The sequence below is a fragment of the Ranitomeya variabilis genome, chromosome 2, assembly GCF_051348905.1.
Source record: "Ranitomeya variabilis isolate aRanVar5 chromosome 2, aRanVar5.hap1, whole genome shotgun sequence".
NCBI classification, from domain to species: Eukaryota; Metazoa; Chordata; class Amphibia; order Anura; family Dendrobatidae; genus Ranitomeya; species Ranitomeya variabilis.
The window spans coordinates 803114865-803133206 of NC_135233.1; positions in this window are offsets into that span (position 1 = coordinate 803114865).

Consider the following 18342-nt stretch of genomic DNA (forward strand, 5'->3'; position numbering starts at 1 on the left):
TGCAACAGCAAAGAGGTCATTTACCTCATTGAATGTAAAGTTTGTAACATTCAATATGTAGGGTACACAATCGGTGTCTTAAAAAAACGCATTGGCAGACATCTTTCGAGAAATAACAAGCACAACCGCGATAAATATTTCTGCAGCATCTAAGCATTTTTTACTTGCACATGGAGGGGATTTAATCTCTTTTAGTTTCAAGGCTATTGAACAGGTACATAATGCAGTGAGAGGATGCAGTTTTAGGAGAAAATTTTTGAACAGAGTCCTTTTGGATATTTATATTAAACACAAGACATCCATCGGTACTTAATATACGACATTACCTCATCCTGCAATATAAATGATAATGGTTTTGTATATACACTCACTGGCCACTTTATTAGGTACACCTGTCCAACTTCTTGTTAACACTTAATTTCTAATCAGCCAATCACATGGCGGCAACTCAGTGCATTTAGGCATGTAGACATGGTCAAGACAATCTCCTGCAGTTCAAACTGAGCATCAGTATGGGGAAGAAAGGTGATTTGAGTGCCTTTGAACGTGGCATGGTTGTTGGTGCCAGAAGGGCTGGTCTGAGTATTTCAGAAACTGCTGATCTACTGGGATTTTCACGCACAACCATCTCTAGGGTTTACAGAGAATGGTCCGAAAAAGAAAAAAAATCCAGTGAGCGGCAGTTCTGTGGGCGGAAATGCCTTGTTGATGCCAGAGGTCAGAGGAGAATGGGCAGACAGGTTCGAGCTGATAGAAAGGCAACAGTGACTCAAATCGCCACCCGTTACAACCAAGGTAGGCCTAAGAGCATCTCTGAACGCACAGTGCGTCGAACTTTGAGGCAGATGGGCTACAGCAGCAGAAGACCACACCGGGTACCACTCCTTTCAGCTAAGAACAGGAAACTGAGGCTACAATTTGTACAAGCTCATCGAAATTGGACAGTAGAAGATTGGAAAAACGTTGCTTGGTCTGATGAGTCTCGATTTCTGCTGCGACATTCGGATGGTAGGGTCAGAATTTGGCGTAAACAACATGAAAGCATGGATCCATCCTGCCTTGTATGGAGCATCTTTGGGATGTGCAGCCGACAAATCTGCGGCAACTGTGTGATGCCATCATGTCAATATGGACCAAAATCTCTGAGGAATGCTTCCAGCACCTTGTTGAATCTATGCCACGAAGAATTGAGGCAGTTCTGAAGGCAAAAGGGGGTCCAACCCGTTACTAGCATGGTGTACCTAATAAAGTGGCCGGTGAGTGTATATCAAGGCACTACATCTATAGACGTGTTTTTTTTTTTTTTTTTTTTATTTATTTTACATTTTCTTTTTTTTTTTCTTATGCTTGTGAATACCCTTTTGTTTGAGCTACAGAAGATACAATTAACTTCTACTTTTCCTCTTTCTTTTTTTCATTTAAATGTGCATTTGGTCTTTTTTTAAGTCCTTGTTCACACAACTGTATGATGCTTTCCAAATTGCATGCTGTTACTTGATGTGGGCAATGGGTTATTCTCTCTTCAAGTGTTTGCACTCTTAATTTACCATCAACGTACCCACCAATTGGAATGATACAGCTGTGTGGCTTGACAAACTTTTATTCGCAGAGATGTGCTTGTTCACACTTTCTAAACAACCATGAATAAGGCTCATCAGAGCTGAAACGTGTTGGTTGTATCCACTGTGACCAGAACTACACTTACCATGTATTTATGCATGTGATTTGTTTTTTCAAAAAACTGGACATTTTACTTACCTGCTTCTACGCCGGATTTTGTCTTATCGGCACAATGGTGCACTTTTATCCTTGTTAGAATGAAGCGACAGTGTGCATATTTGACCTGGGTTCCATTCATCTCCTACAGGGCTGACGGCCTCTGTGCTTGGCTTTTTCTGGCATCCTCACAGAGAATCAATGGATCAGAAGTCAGTCTTCCCCATTCTGACGATTGGTGGGGGTTCCAGAAGTAAACACCGGTCAGTAAGTTATCACCTATCCTGAGCAGGTATTCTTGATTTTATTATTTTTTTTCACTTTACCATTGTGTTTTTATATATACAGGTGCCTTTCACAAAATTAGAATATCATCAAAAAGTTAATTTATTTCAGTTCTTTAATACAAAAAGTGAAACTTGTTTTTTATATTTTACTAGCTGTCCTACCCGGCTTCGCCCGGGTTAATGACTGCTGTTAGCAAAATAGAATGTGTTAACCAAAATTTATTCTGCACACAAAAACCACAAAACAAATAGATAGAAATGTAATTATTAAAAGGCAAAAACTAAGCTAATACAAGCATTTCACAACATATATTAGCTTTGTTATACTGAGAATGTCTTTGTTGCCTATATTAACCAATCAGAGCTCAGGTTAATTAACTGTAGCAAAATAGAAGCTGAGCTGTGATTGGTTGCTATTGGCAGCCTGATAAATCCCCAGCCAACAGGAAGCCCTCCCCCCTGGCAGTATATATTAGCTCACACATACACATAATAGACAGGTCATGTGACTGACAGCTGCCGTATTTCCTATATGGTACATTTGTTGCTCTTGTAGTTTGTCTGCTTATTAATCAGATTTTTATTTTTGAAGGACAATACCAGACTTGTGTGTGTTTTAGGGCGAGTTTCATGTGTCAAGTTGTGTGTGTTGAGTTGCGTGTGGCGACATGCATGTAGCGACTTTTGTGAGATGAGTTTTGTGTGGCGACATGCGTGTAGCAACATTTTGTGTGTCGAGCTGCATGTGACAGGTTAGTGTAGCAAGTTGTGTGCAGCAAGATTTGTGCATGGCGAGTTTTATGTGTGGTGCGTTTTGAGTATGTGCAAGTTATGTGTGAGGCAACTTTTGCATGTGGTGCAACTTTTGTACATGTGGCAATTTTTCTGTGTGTGCAAGTTTTGCATGAGGTGAGTTTTCCATGAGGTGAGTTTTGCACGTGTGGCGAGTTTTGCGTGAGCCTAGTTTTGCATATGGCGAGTTTTGCATGTAGCGAGTTTTGCGCGTTGCGAGTTTTGAGTGGTGATTTTTGTGTTTCGACTTTTATGTGGCGAGGTTGGTGTGTGTGTGGTGAAATGTGTGCTGAGGGTGGTATATGTGTTCAAGCACGTGGTAGTGTGTGGCGCATTTTGTGTTTGTGTTCATATCCCCGTGTGTGGTGAGTATCCCATGTCGGGGCCCCACCTTAGCAACTGTATGGTATATACTCTTTGTCGCCATCGCTCTCATTCTTTAAGTCCTCATTGTTCACATCTGGCAGCTGTCAATTTTCCTCCAACACTTTTCCCTTCACTTTTTCCCCATTATGTAGATAGGGGCAAAATTGTTTGGTGAATTGGAACGCGCGGTGTTAAAATTTCACCTCACAACATAGCCTATGACGCTCTCGGGGTCCAGACGTGTGACTGTGCAAAATTTTGTGGCTGTAGCTGCGACGGTGCAGATGCCAATCCCGGACATACACACATACATACATACACACATTCAGCTTTATATATTAGATATACCTGTATGTAATCTCCTGTATATAGTATATACCTGTGTGTCATCTCACCTATATATAGTATATATCTGTGTGTCATCTCCTCCTGTATATAGTATATACCTGTATGTCATCTCCTCCTATACATAGCATATACCTGTATGTCATCTCCTCCTGTATATACTATATACCTGTAGGTAATCTGCTCCTGTATATAGTATATACCTGTGTGTCATCTCCTCCTGTATATAGTATATACCTGTATGTCATCTCCTCCTGTATGTAGTATGTACCTGTATGTCATCTCCTCCTCTATATAGTACATACCTGTGTGCCATCTCCTCCTGTATATAGTATATAGCTGTATGTCATCTCCTCCTCTATTAGCCCTCGTTCACACGTTATTTGGTCAGTATTTTTACCTCAGTATTTGTAAGCTAAAATGGCAGCCTGATAAATCCCCAGCCAACAGTAAGCCCACCCCCTGGCAGTATATATTAGCTCACACATACACATAATAGACTGGTCATGTGACTGACAGCTGCCGGATTCCTATATGGTACATTTGTTGCTCTTGTAGTTTGTCTGCTTATTAATCAGATTTTTATTTTTGAAGGATAATACCAGACTTGTGTGTGTTTTAGGGCGAGTTTCGTGTGTCAAGTTGTGTGTGTTGAGTTGCGTGTGGCGACATGCATGTAGGGACTTTTGTGAGATGCGTTTTGTGTGGCGACATGCGTGTAGCAACTTTTTGTGTGTCGAGTTGCATGTGACAGGTTAGTGTAGCAAGTTGTGTGCAGTGTGCAGCAAGTTTTGCGCATGGCGAGTTTTGCGCGTGGCGAGTTTTATGTGTGGTGCCTTTTGAGTATGTGCAAGTTTTGTGTGAGGCAACTTTTGCATGTGTTGCAACTTTTGTGCATGTGGCAATTTTTCTGCGTGTGGCAATTTTTCTGCATGTGCAAGTTTTGCGTGTGGCGAGTTTTCCATGAGGTGAGTTTTGCACGTGTGGCGAGTTTTGCATGTGGAGAGTTTTGCGCATGGCGAGTTTTGAGCGGCGACTTTTGTGTTTCTACTTTTATGTGGCGAGGTTGGTGTATGTGTGGTGAAATGTGCGCTGAGGGTGGTATATGTGTTCGAGCACGTGGTAGTGTGTGGCGCATTTTGTGTGTGTGTTCATATCCCCGTGGTGGTGTGGTGATTATCCCATGTTGGGGCCCCACCTTAGCAACTGTACAGTATATACTCTTTGGCGCCATCGCTGTCATTCTTTAAGTCCCCCTTGTTCACATCTGGCAGCTGTTAATTTGCCTCCAACACTTTTCCTTACATTTTTTCCCCATTATGTAGATAGGGGCAAAATTGTTTGGTGAATTGGAAAGCGCGGGGTTAAAATTTCACCTCACAACATAGCTTTGACGCTCTCAGGGTCCAGACGTGTGACTGTGCAAAATTTTGTGCCTGTAGCTGCGACGCCTCCAACACTTTTCCTTTCACTTTTTCCCCATTATGTAGATAGGGGCAAAATTGTTTGGTGAATTGGAAAGCGCGGGGTTAAAATTTCACCTCACAACATAGCCTATGACGCTCTCGGGGTCCAGACGTGTGACTGTGCAAAATTTTGTGGCTGTAGCTGCGACGGTTCAGATGCCAATCCCGGACATACATACATACATACATACACACACACATACACACATTCAGCTTTATATATTAGATAGTCATTACAAACAGAGTGATCTATTTCAAGTGTTTATTTCTGTTAATATTGATGATTATGACTTACAGCCAATGAAAACCCAAAAGTCATTATCTCAGTGAATTAGAATACTTTATAACACCAGCTTGAAAAATGATTTTAAAATCTGAAATGTTGGCCTACTGAAATGTATGTTCACTAAATGCACTCAATACTTGTTCAGGGCTCCTTTTGCATCAATTACTACATCAATGCGGCATGGCATGGAGGCGATCAGCCTGTGGCACTGCTGGGGTGTTATGGAAGCCCAGGTTGCTTGGATAGCATCCTTCAGCTTGTCTGCATTGTTGGGTCTGTGTCCCTCAGCTTCCTCTTGACAATACTAGACAAGTTTGCTGGCCAATCAAGCACAGTGATACTGTTGTTTTTAAACCAGGTATTGGTACTTTTGGCAGTGTGGACAGGTGCCAAGTCCTGCCAGAGAATGAAAATTCCATCTCCAAAAAGCTTGTCGGCAGAGAAAAGCACTCTAGTGAACTGAAGTGCTCTAAAAATTTTTGGGAGATGGCTGTGCTGACTTTGGTCTTGATAAAACACACTGGACCTACACCAGCAGATGACATGGCTCCCCAAACCATCATTGATTGTGGAAACTTCACACTAGACGTCAAGCGGCTTGGATTGTGTGACTCTTCACTCTTCCTCCAGACTCTGGGACCTTGATTTCCAAATGAAATGCAAAATTTACTTTCATCTGAAAATAACACATTGGACCACTGAACAACAGTACAGTTCTTTTTCTCATTGGCCCAGGTAAGACGATTCTGGCGTTGTCTATTGGTCATGAGTGGCTTGACACAAAGAATGCCCACTTGTAGCCCATGTCCTGGATACATCTGTGTGTGGTGGCTCTTGAAGCAATGACTTCAGCAGCAGTCCACTCCTTGTGAATCTCCCACAAATTTTTGAATGGCCTTTTCTTAACAATCCTTTCAAGGCTGCGGTTATTCCAGTTGCTTGTGCACCTTTTTCTACCACACTTTTTCCTTCTACTCAACTTTCCATTAAGGCTATGTGCATACGTTATGGGTTTGCCTGTGCATCCGCAGCAGTTTTCCATGCGGTGTACAGTACCATGTAGACCTATGGAAAACCAAATCTGCAGTGCCCATGCTGCGGAAAATACCGCGCGGAAACACCACGGTGTATTTTCCGCAGCACGTCAATTCTTTGTGCGGATTCCACAGCGTTTTACACCTGCTTCTCAATAGGAATCCGCAGGTGAAATCCACACAAAAAAACACAGGAAATCCGCAGGTAAAAGGCAGTGCGTTTTACTTGTGGATTTTTCTAAAACGGTGCAGAAAAATCCGCACACAAATCCGCAGCGTGGGCACATAGCCTCATATGCTTGGATACAGCACTCTGTGAACAGCCAGCTTCTTTAGCAATGACCTTTTGTGGCTTACCCTCCTTGTGGAGAGTGTCAATGACTGCCTTCTGAACATCTGTCAAGTCAGCAGTCTTCCCCATGATTGTGGAGCCTACTGAAACAGACTAAGGCTACGTTCACATTTGCGTTGTGCGCCGCAGCGTCGGCGCCGCAGCGCACAACGCAAACAAAAACGCAGCAAAACGCATGCACAACGCTGCGTTTTGCGCCGCATGCGTCGTTTTTTTCATTGAATTTGGACGCAGCAAAAATGCAACTTGCTGCGTCCTCTGCGCCCCGACGCGGGCGCCGCAGCGACGCATGCGGCGCAAAACGCAAGTGCGCCGCATGTCCATGCGCCCCCATGTTAAATATAGGGGCGCATGACGCATGCGGCGCCGCTGCGGCGCCCGACGCTGCGGCGCTGGCCGCAAATGTGAACGTAGCCTAAGTGACCTTTTTAAATGCTTAGGAAGCCTTTGCAGGTGTTTTTTGTTAATTATTCTAATTTACTGAGATAATGACTTTTGTGTTTTCATTGGCTGTAAGCCATAATCCTCAACATTAACCCCTTCATGACCTTGGGATTTTCAGTTTTTCCGTGTTTGTTTTTTGCTCCCCTCCTTCCCAAAGCCATAACTTTTTTTTTTTTCTGTCAATTTGGCCATGTGAGGGCTTATTTTTTGCGGGACGAGTTGTACTATTGAACGACATCATTGGTTTTACCATGTCGTGTACTAGAAAACAGGGAAAAAATTCCAAGTGCGGTGAAATTGCAAAAAAAGTGCAATCCCACACTTGTTTTTTGCTTGTTTTTTTTGCTAGGTTCATTAAATGTTAAAACTGACCTGCCATTATGATTTTCCAGGTCAGTACGAGTTCATAGACACCTAACATGACTAGGTTATTTTTTATCTAAGTGGTGAAAAAAAATTCAAAACTTTGCTAAAAAAAAAAAAAAAAATTTGCGCCATTTTCCGATACTCGTAGCGTTTCCATTTTTCATGATCTGGGGTCGGTTGAGGGCTTATTTTTTGCGTGCTGAGCTGGCGTTTTTAATGATAGCACTTTGGTGCAGATACGTTCTTTTGATCGCCCGTTATTGCATTTTAATGCAATGTCACGGCGACCAAAAAAACTTAATTCTGGCATTTTGAATTTTTTTCCCGCAGGGTGGCGCTCACAGCTGCCGGGGATCAGTAACCATAGAGGTCTCAAGGACCTCTATGGTTACTATTCTGAAGCATCGCCGACCTCCGATCATGTGAAGGGGGTCAGCGATGCGATCATTTCCGGCCGCCCGGCCGTAAGCGGTAGTTGAATGCCGCTGTCTGCGTTTGACAGCGGCATTTAAATAGTTAATAGGCGTGGGCAGATTGCGATTCTGCCCGCACCTATTACGGGCACATGTCAGCTGTTCAAAACAGCTGACATGTCCCGGCTTTGATGCGGGCTCACCACCGGAGCCCGCATCAAAGCGGGGCTTCTGACCTCGGACGTACTATCCCGTCCGAGGTCAGAAAGGGGATTAACAGAAATAAACACTTGAAATAGATCACTCTGTTTGTAAGGACTCTATATAATATTAGTTTCACTTTTTGCATTGAAGAACTGAAATAAATTAACTTTTTGATGATATTCTAATTTTGTGAAAAGCACCTGTTTGTGTGTGACACAGTATAAGTCACTATGGATCCATAGCTCCCAGACAGCAGAAAAGGCAGAGCAGAGGTGGCAGTGCTGCTCTCCTGACCTCTGCCAATGAAATTAAGCTACAAATAACTGGATGTGCTTTGCTTAGTTATCTCGTTGCCACTTGGCCTGCTGAGTGGCGCTGTGCGGTGTTATCTGTTGCTTCATCGCAGAAGTCAGGAAACGTGGCAGGGAGATAAGCAGATCACTGCCCCTTCCCTCCTGACTTTGTGCTGCCTCACCCAGTGTTCTATGCAGTTCCATTGCAGTGACAGAGTTCGGGAGCACAATGAGGACTTACGCTTAACATCATCTGTCTACTCACTCTCTGCCTGCAGTAACAGTGGATGCATCACAGCACAAGCGGGGTCCCAGCAGGGGGCCTTATGTGGATCAGTAGGTGGCCAAATCTGCCTGCCCGGCCCTGCAGTGTTTGGCTTCCAGTCATAGAGGTGGCATTAACAAGACTAGAAACTTGCAGATTAACCCCTTAACAACTGCCGATACACCATTTAACGGTGGCAGTTAAGGGTACTTATTCCTCAGCGCCGTTAACAGCGCTGACAAATAAGGATATAGCGCCCCCAACTTCGGAAAATCTACGGCCATGCGCCCAAACAGTGGCTTTCCACCACATACAGGGTATCTACGTACTTAGGAGAAATTGCACAACAAATTTTATGGGCCATTTTCTCCTGATACCCTTGTGAAAATAAAAAAGTTTGGTTCCAAAGTAAATTTTTTGTGAAAAAAGTAAAATGTTAATTTTTTCCTTCCATATTGCTAGATTTCTCGTGAAGCACCTGAAGAGTTAATAAACTTCTTGAATGTTGTTTTGCGCACCTTGAGGTGTGCAGTTTTTAGAATGGTGTCACTTTGGGGTATTTTCTTCCAAACTCACTTCAAATGTGATGTGTTCCCTAAAAAATGGTTTTGTACATTTTGCTGGAAAAATGAGAATTCGCTGGTCAACTTTTAACCCTTATGACATCCTAACAATAGAAATTATGTTTCCAAAATTGTGCTCATGTAAAGTAGACATCTGGGAAATGTTATTTATTAACTATGTTGTGCGATATGACTATCTGATTTAAGGGCACAAAAATTAAAAGTTTGAAAATTGCTACATTTTTTTAATTTTTTGCCAAATTTCTATTTTTTTTCATAAATAAACACAAGTCATATCGAAGAAATTTTACCACTAACATGAAGTACAATATGTCACACAAAAAAAATCACAGAATCAGTGGGATCCGTTGAAGCTTTCCAAAGCTAAAACCTCGTAAATTGACAATGGTCAGAATTGTAAAAATTGGCTTGGTCATTGAGTACAAAATTGTCTCTGTCACTAAGGGGTTAACCCAGTGGTGGGATTCAGCCGGTACGACCCGGTACGCGGCAGCCGTTTACTAAAATTTCTATCTGCCAGCGTTCCGGTAATTGAAAATGGTTACCACGCCCCCGGACCGCCTCCGGACCGCCCCCGGACGGGTTGCTGTGCTGCTGGTGGGGATTGTTCACCCCGGGAGGGTGTAAACTACAATCCCCATAATGCAGTTCGCTCACACCGGAAGCGCCTCTACTGCAGGGCACGCGTAGAGTGGCGGTTAATGTGAGTGGCCGAGATAACTAGTAAACGCAGTGGCATGGTGGGAGGAGACTGGGAGCTATCGGCTGCCATGGTAACAGTGAGACGCCCCGTGCTGTGCAGCAGCTGCGGTTCCGGCCTGAGCGCGGCTTTGTTATGAGTCCCACTCCCAGCAGGAGCCGTGTATGAGGCGGCCCGGCGCTGCGCTATGGTGAGTGAGCCCATCATCTGGGGTTCTCCAGGGTCATGTAACCGGCGCCTGGGATTCACTGCTGACTTCTGTATTTCAGGCTGCCAGGAATAAGGCTGGATTTAAGGGTGAGTGCGCCGCTGTGTACTTGTCACTTAAGGTGCCGTTACACTGAGCAACTTACCAGCGATCGCGACCAGCGACGTGATCGCTGGTAAGTTGCTGTGTGGTCGCTGGGGAGCTGTCACACAGACAGCTCTCTCCAGCGACCAAGCGACTTCGGCATCGCTGAAACTGTCTTCAGCGATGCCGAAGTCCCCATGTAAAAAAAAAAAAAACACTACATACGCACCTTCTGTCGTCCTTCATGTCCCTCGGCGCTTGCCGCACTGACTGTGTCTCAGCGCCGGCCGGCCGTAACAGCGGTGCCCAGCGGTGAACCGCTGTTACTGCAGGTTCACCGCTGGGCTCTGCTTTACGGCCGGACGGCGCTGAGACAGTCAGTACGGCAAGCTCCAGGGGACGTGACGGACAACAGACGGTGAGTATGTAGTGTTTTTTTTTTACTTTTACCATGGTATCCATGGTAAATATCGGGTTACTAAGCGCGGCCCTGCACTTAGTAACCCGATGTTTACCATGGATACCAGTGAAGACATCGCTGGATCGGCGTCACACACGGCGATCCAGCGATGTCAGCGGGAGAGTTGCGACGAAAGAAAGTTCGTCCACTCTCCCTGCAACCAGCGATATCCCAGCAGGATCCAGATCGCTGCTGCGTGCCAAACATAGCGATATCGCTATGCAGGACGCTGCAACGTCACGGATCGCTGGCGATATCACTGCAACCTCGCCTAGTGTGATGGTACCTTTAGGGATTTGCAATATTTCCTATGAATTATGTGAAGGACTGGTGCAGTAATTACCCAAACATACCTCTCCGGACGTTATAGTCCCCAGCATGAATCTGCCAGGGCATGCTTGGAGTTGTAGTTCTACAACTGGACACTGCATAACTTACAAGGTTTTGTCAAATTTAGCAATTTTCAAACTCAATTTTTGTGCCCTTAAGGCCGGGATCACACACAGGGCCGTATTTGCCACTAGGCACGCGAGGGCACGTGCCTAGGGCGGCGACATTGTGGGGGGGGGCGGCACCTGAGCAAGGTTTTTTTTTTTTTTTTAGTCCCGGGTCACAAACGCGACCGACCGCCCCCGCCCGCCTCCGAGTCCCACCCTCCCTCCTTGAAGACGATACTCACCCTGCTCCAGCGATGCCTGGTCTCAGCGTCTGTAGCGCGTCCAGAGTGAGCGGTCACGTGGTACCGCTCATTAAAGGTCATGAATATGCGCATATTCATGACCTTAATCAGCCGTACCACATGACCGCTCACTCAGGAAGAAGGCGCTGCAGCGGGACAGAGCCAGAGGGAGGATGTCGGCGCAGCCGCACGGTGTGTGGGACAGCTGACAGGTGAGTATGGGGGGCGGAGGGATGAAGGAGGAAGGTAAGCCGCCCGAGCCATGCAAGATGGGAGAAGGAGCGGGGGAGGGGGTGGAGAGATGAGCCATGCATACCGGGGAGTATGAGCCATCAGCCATGCATATGGGGGGGGGAATATGAGCCATCAGCCATGCATACAGGGGGGGGAATTATGAGCCATCAGCCATGCATACGGGGGGGGGGAATTATGAGCCATTAGCCATGCATACAGGGGGGGGGGGAATTATGAGCCATGCATACGGGAATATGAGCCATCAGCCATACATACGGGGGGGGGGAATTATGAGCCATGCATACAGGGGGGGGGGGTGGAGAGATGAGCCATGCATACGGGGGGTGGGGGGGTGGAGAGATGAGCCATGCATACAGGGGGGAGGTGGAATATGAGCCATGCATACAGGGGGGAGTGAATATGAGCCATGCATACGGGGGGGGGAGTATGAGCCATGCATACAGGGGGGGGGTCATTATACAGTATGGAGAACTGTGTGTGGCCATTATACAGTATGGAGCATCATGTGTGGCCATTATACAGTATGGAGCATCATGTGTGGCCATTATACAGTATTGAGCATCATGTGTGGCCGTTATACAGTATGGAGCATCATGTGTGGCCATTATACAGTATGGAGCATCGTGTGGCCGTTATACAGTATGGAGCATCGTGTGGCCGTTATACAGTATGGAGCATCATGTGTGGCCATTATACAGTATGGAGCATCATGTGTGGTCATTATACAGTATTGAGCATCATGTGTGGCCGTTATACAGTATTGAGCATCATGTGTGGCCGTTATACAGTATGGAGCATCATGTGTGGCCATTATACAGTATGGAGCATCGTGTGGCCGTTATACAGTATGGTCCATGACTTTAATACCGTATGTCACAACGTATTCTTGTCATTAAGGGAGACAAACTGCTTCCAAAAATATGAATCGTGCCACTGGGCGTGGCTTATTAGTATGGGCGGGGTTATTGAAAATGGGCGTGGCCAAAATTCCGGCCGCCGCGACTTAGAGGACCTGTTGTTAAAAATTTGAATCCCACCCCTGGGTTAACCCCATATCTGCAGGCAAAAGGTGTTTTTTTTTATATAACATGTTCCTTTTAAAACCAAAAGGAGGACCCAGGCCTAGTTATATGACACTTCCATAAATAAATACTATCCAACAAACAGAGGGAAGTCGATGCCAGGTAATAAATAAATATTCATTTATTGAACATACACAATATTTTTTTTTTTTAAGTTATTAACGGAGGTACATGTGCAAAATATGCTGCACACAACAGGTGTATTGTAAACATTCTAAAAAATAGAGTAATGCATCCAAATTGAATTTATCACAAATATTTTTATTATAATACACCAAATACAAAAAATGCGCAATACATATTACTGGCAAATTTGCCCAGTGACAGAATTTGAAAAAAGGGAAAAACAGGTGCAGCAAAAGTGCAACACCACTAGGCAAGAGTAAGAGGAAAAAGTATACATTTTTCTATGTCCATACAAGTCAGACTAAAGTGACAGTGCGATGATAGATCCATTACATATATCAATAAACTGAGTGCAAAAATGGATCAAAAACATCCAGTGTGGTCATGTCAGCATAAATGTTGCATAGCCTCCAGTGAGTATTTTTTTTTAATATAAACCATAGCTGAACATCAGACCACAGTCAATAATTATAACAAGTGAATCCTCTTACGCATGACTATAGAGGGTGCCACACGCTCCACCCTGATGCGCATTTCGCGTGGGCTTCTTCCGGGGGCCCTCTGCTACATGATCTAATCTCAAAGTGCCCCTATATATTGAACTGCCAGGTGAGAATGGGATCGGGAAATTGCGTTGCCTCGCAGGCGCCAAGATGATGGTGCGGGTCACTTGGATAATCCCGGTAACGTCACTGACTCGCACTCGTCATCAAGCGGGTCAGTATATATGGGAGTATATCCATAGCTATTGCAATGACTGGTTGTGGCAATTAGCTGTATACCACTTTCTTTACTATGTGGTCTGTGCCTAAGATTTTGTATTCTACACAACAGGTGTATAAATCCTATTACAGAGGATTTGTTATATCAATCCCTTTTAATCTATTATGGGTCAAGGTTTAGCTGGTTTTATTATTGCCGGGTGTATACCACACAGGCCTTGTCATGACAAATACGGAGTACATAAATACTAATAATAAAGACCACATAAATGGTATAGCTCTCCAGATGGTCAGTTATCTATAATGTGGTTTTTAACTGGTATACAATGAAAAAAGTGCTTAGTGCATAATTCAGCCTCAAAGGGACTTTAGTTGACATTGATTAACAAAGTGCTTAGTGCATGGTTTATGCACTAAGTGGGTCATATGTATGGCATAGTGCATGATTAAGTACGTGGCCCACTAATGTGTGTCAGATTAGCTGTAAGAACAGACTACCAATAAAGTGCATGAGTATTAGTAGCAGCAGAATATGAAAAGCTCTGAAAATCCAATGTTGTATGGTATACCCATGAAGAGATGCATGAAGAGTAGTGATGAGCGAATATACTCGTTGGTCTCCGAGTATTTGTTAGTGTTCGGAGATTTCGTTTTCCTTGCCGCAGCTAGATGATTTGCGACTACTAGACAGCTTGATTACATGTGGGGATTCCGTAGCAACCAGGCAACCCCCACATGTACTTAGGCTGCCTAGTAGCTGTAAATCAAGCAGCTGAATGAACAAAAACTAAATCTCCGAACACTAACAAATACTCGGAGATCACGCGAGCGTGCTCCGGAAAACCCAAGCAACGAGTATATTCACTCATCATTAATGAAGCGATATGTCACAAAATATAAGTAAAGGTAGATAGATACATGACCTGAGGTGCAGTCCAGAGCCCCAATGCGTGTTTTGAGTTTGCTTCTTCCTGGGCGGTTTGTCTGTATAAAACCTAATAAACCTTGACCCATAATAGATAAAAGGGATTGTTCTAAGAAATCCTCTGTAATAGGATTTATACATACCTGTTATGTGCAGCATGGTTTGCATATTTGCTTCCGTTAATAACTTACACAATCATTTTTATTTTTTTTATGTTCAATAAAGGCATATTTTTTTCTTTAAGTGGCATCGACTTCCCTCTGTTTGTAGGATAGCATGTTCCTTTTAAGTTGCATCTCTGTGTTTATTATCCATGTAATTCACATTACTGTGTTTTTTTATCCTTGTGATGGTAAATCATTTATCAGATATTTAGATCCTGCAACATAAGTGCAATAAATATATTACTGTTCAGTAAAATCACTGAATATTTTGGGGTTGTAGGGATCCACTCCCTATGGTAGTGTGGCGCCCCTGGGGTCCAGTCGCCACAGAGGTACTGCACCTCATCCATCAGTGTGGTATCCCACTCTCAGGTAAGGAGGAAGCACTACCCAGGACTCTAATACTCACATCCAACACACACCAGTTTAGTTGGGGCACCTGGGCGTACCCTTAGGGAGGAAGGCGTCATCTCAGGCTGGATAGGAATGGGTGTTGGGAGTGGGTGGGTAGGTAGAATAGGGGAGGAGCTAATTAGGAGGGAAAGTTTGAAGAAGGAGAGAGGAAGTGCAGCTGAGCAGACGTGAAGGTCTGCAGCTCCTGACAGACAGAAGAAGTGTGAAATAGAGACAGAAAGATGCTCCAGAGGCAAGAAGTGGTCCTAGGGGCACAGAAAGTGCAGAAGCCACCCATGGGTCCGCATCCAGACGTGGAGGGACCAAGTCGCAGTCAGTGGACTGGCCTCAACTTAGTGAGAAACTACAGGTATAGCTAAGAAACTGGAGGCTGTGGCTTTTGCAAGAATCACAGCCACATCCACCCATACTACACTAAAAAGGCAGCCAGGAGACTCAGAGGACGTCGTCCGACCAGGTTCATGGCTGCTGGCTTGGGACACTGTGGGTAAGGCGCTGGGCAGGAGAAGAGGAAAGCCAGCGTAGAGAGACAGCTAGAGAAAGGCATATGAAAGGAGTCCTGGAAAGGTGTATCCCAATCTACCTGGGAGTTTGCTGAACCACAGACCCGGAGGACACAGCACACCCGGCTGGGTGCCATAAAGAACTGTAAGTAAAAATCTAGAAACTGCACCTTGCTATGTCCTTTGTGTTATTCCAGTTGCACCTGCCTGGCATAGCCGCCACCGCCATCTTATATCTGTACGCTACATCTGCCCTGGGGTTAGCTCTACCTGTGGAGAACTGCACCAACTCTGCTGCATCACCATCTGCTCCAGAGGATCTGAACCGCAGCATTGGCCACCACCTCATTGCCGAACACCACGGGTGGCGTCACGAACATTTCCCCTTTTCCCCATAAACTTTTATTCCCATTTCCCATTTACTACAAAAACGCTTTATTATTGAACGCCTGGGGCCATGGACCGGGTCACTGCTGCCATGACCTTCCCCTTTAAGAACTGCCCGGTCGGACCCGGTACTGAGTACCCCACGGCTCCATGGGGTGCTCCAGTAGGCCTTAGGTAGTGGAGCGCCCCCAGACGCAGGGCCGCGGGGTACTCGGTACCGGGCCTCTCTGTCTCGGTCCTGGGGTTGTCACGGTGGCTAGACCCGGTCCGTGACCCTGCTAAGGGGCGTCCAATGAAAGGTGTGATGATGATGCGTGGTGCAGGTCGCAATGAACAACGAGGACACAGGGTTGCAGTCTCTTTACCTCTTTACTGAAGACTTCAGGGTCCGCAACCCAGAGTACTGCTAACAGGGCTGGCTGAGACCGGACGGTCCAAAGGCACATCCAGTTTCCTTTGCAGGTGGAAATCAGTGCCTACCTTTTAGCGCCTGTGTGTTGTAGTACCTCCCTGCTGAGCACCACGGGATAGTCCTCACAACTGTTGTGTCTGTTTCTGATGTTCTTTCTCACAACTCGTATCTGTTCTGGTGTTCTTTCTCCGTCCCCCAGATGATATGGCTAGGACGCACCCGTATGACGGGTAGGCCTGGAGTTCTTCCGGGACCCTAACGTCACCCCTCTCCCACAATTGCCCCCTATGTCTGCTTAGGTGTTTTAGGTGAGACAGCCAACCTATAATCAACTGTCCTGCCGCTGTTTGAAGTACTGCTTGGACCCCAATACTTCCTCGGCGTTTCGGCCACCGGCTACGCGCCTCAGTAGGATGTTGCCACGATCTTAAGGCACAACTCCTACTGGTTTATCTCCTTTTTGCTGTGATCTCGTTTCTCACTTCTCCACAATAAACTTCGCTTCGTTTCCTTTCTTAAGATGCCGCCGCATTCGAGTGCAGGCATGGCTCCGTAACAATCTGTCCTGTTCGCTAGGTCACTGTCAGGATCCCACCCCTGACAGAGACCCCCCTGAATCTTCCCCCCGCAACAGGATGTTGCCTGGATCCAACCCAGTCAGCTTCTGGCTAACTTCCTATCCAGGCCCCAGTTTTACCCACGTGTGAGGAGTGGCCTAATACATAGAACCTTTTGCTCCCCCTGGCGGCTGAAGTGTGAAATGTAGTGTGTGACTGTGATACCTGGTCAGGTGAACTCCTTTTGTGCAATCAGACGTAACATCACTCCCCTGAGTGGCAGAGCGGCATTACTGCAATGACCAGGTCTCTGGGGCGCTGCACCCCCCCGGTTAAATCTAGTACTCCCGGACTGGGAAGAAGAACAACAATACATGTCAGCAAAAGACATACAAAATTTTGAAATGCAATAAACAAGTAATTATAACAGTGCTTCCCTTTATGGGAGGTGAGGACTCTTGAACGTTACAAACAGAAACATGTTTAAATATTTTAAATAACATACTATAAATAACTTCTATTACCCAGCCGGGTATTCTATCTATCAAGTGCAAAATTCTGAACAATAATTTAACTTTCCTTTAAGGGTGTATAGGCTGAACCCACTAAAGGCTTACTATAAAACTCTGAAATATAAATTAACTTTTTCTTTATTTCTCTTTTTCTAAGTGCAACATTTTTCTTTTGACTCTCTGATTTCTCATATGCAGGACCGGGCCTACTGCCTCTTTTCTTAGTACAGGATCAATTAACCATCTCTCTATGGCTCTCAGGAGGACTAACTAACCAACCCTCACGGGTTCACTTTGAAATTCGGCTTTCAACCCTTTCCCGTCCTCAATCTCTTGGTAACATCATTAAACATTCTCTATAGCTATCTAGCTAACTACATACTACTTTTATGTAAAACATTATCACTATTCAACATTCTTAAGGCAACATTATACTCAAGTGCAACAAGTGAACATTCCCTTTAAGAGGGAACCAAGTCTCTTCGAGGTAGTGCAGACTCTCTATCTGCAAGTCCGTTTAAGGCAAGAGCTTCCGTGCTGTATTCAGGAACAGTCTCTTCAAAAAGTTCTCCTTCTTGTAAAACCAGTAAAGGGCACCTTTAAGAAGGTGTGAACTATTTACAATACAGTTTGTGAACCATTTACCGTCCATGATTCGGCAGTCTTTGTAAACAATGATGAACAAAAGCAAAAATAAAAGCAAAAACAAAAATAATAGGGATCCCGGGTAAGCAAAGGGATCCCTTTAAGAATAACCCTGGTCGGGTATTAGCAGCAAAAAGCAGGGAAACAAACAGTTAACTATTTACATACTCGTGGTTCCGAGGTTTTTCCTTACAGGAGGTTACTCTGCATCAGCTGGTGGCGAACACTCCCTGACTGGTAAGGCTGCGGTCCTCTGTTCTCGGCTGATGCGGGATCGGTATCATTGGTTGGCCT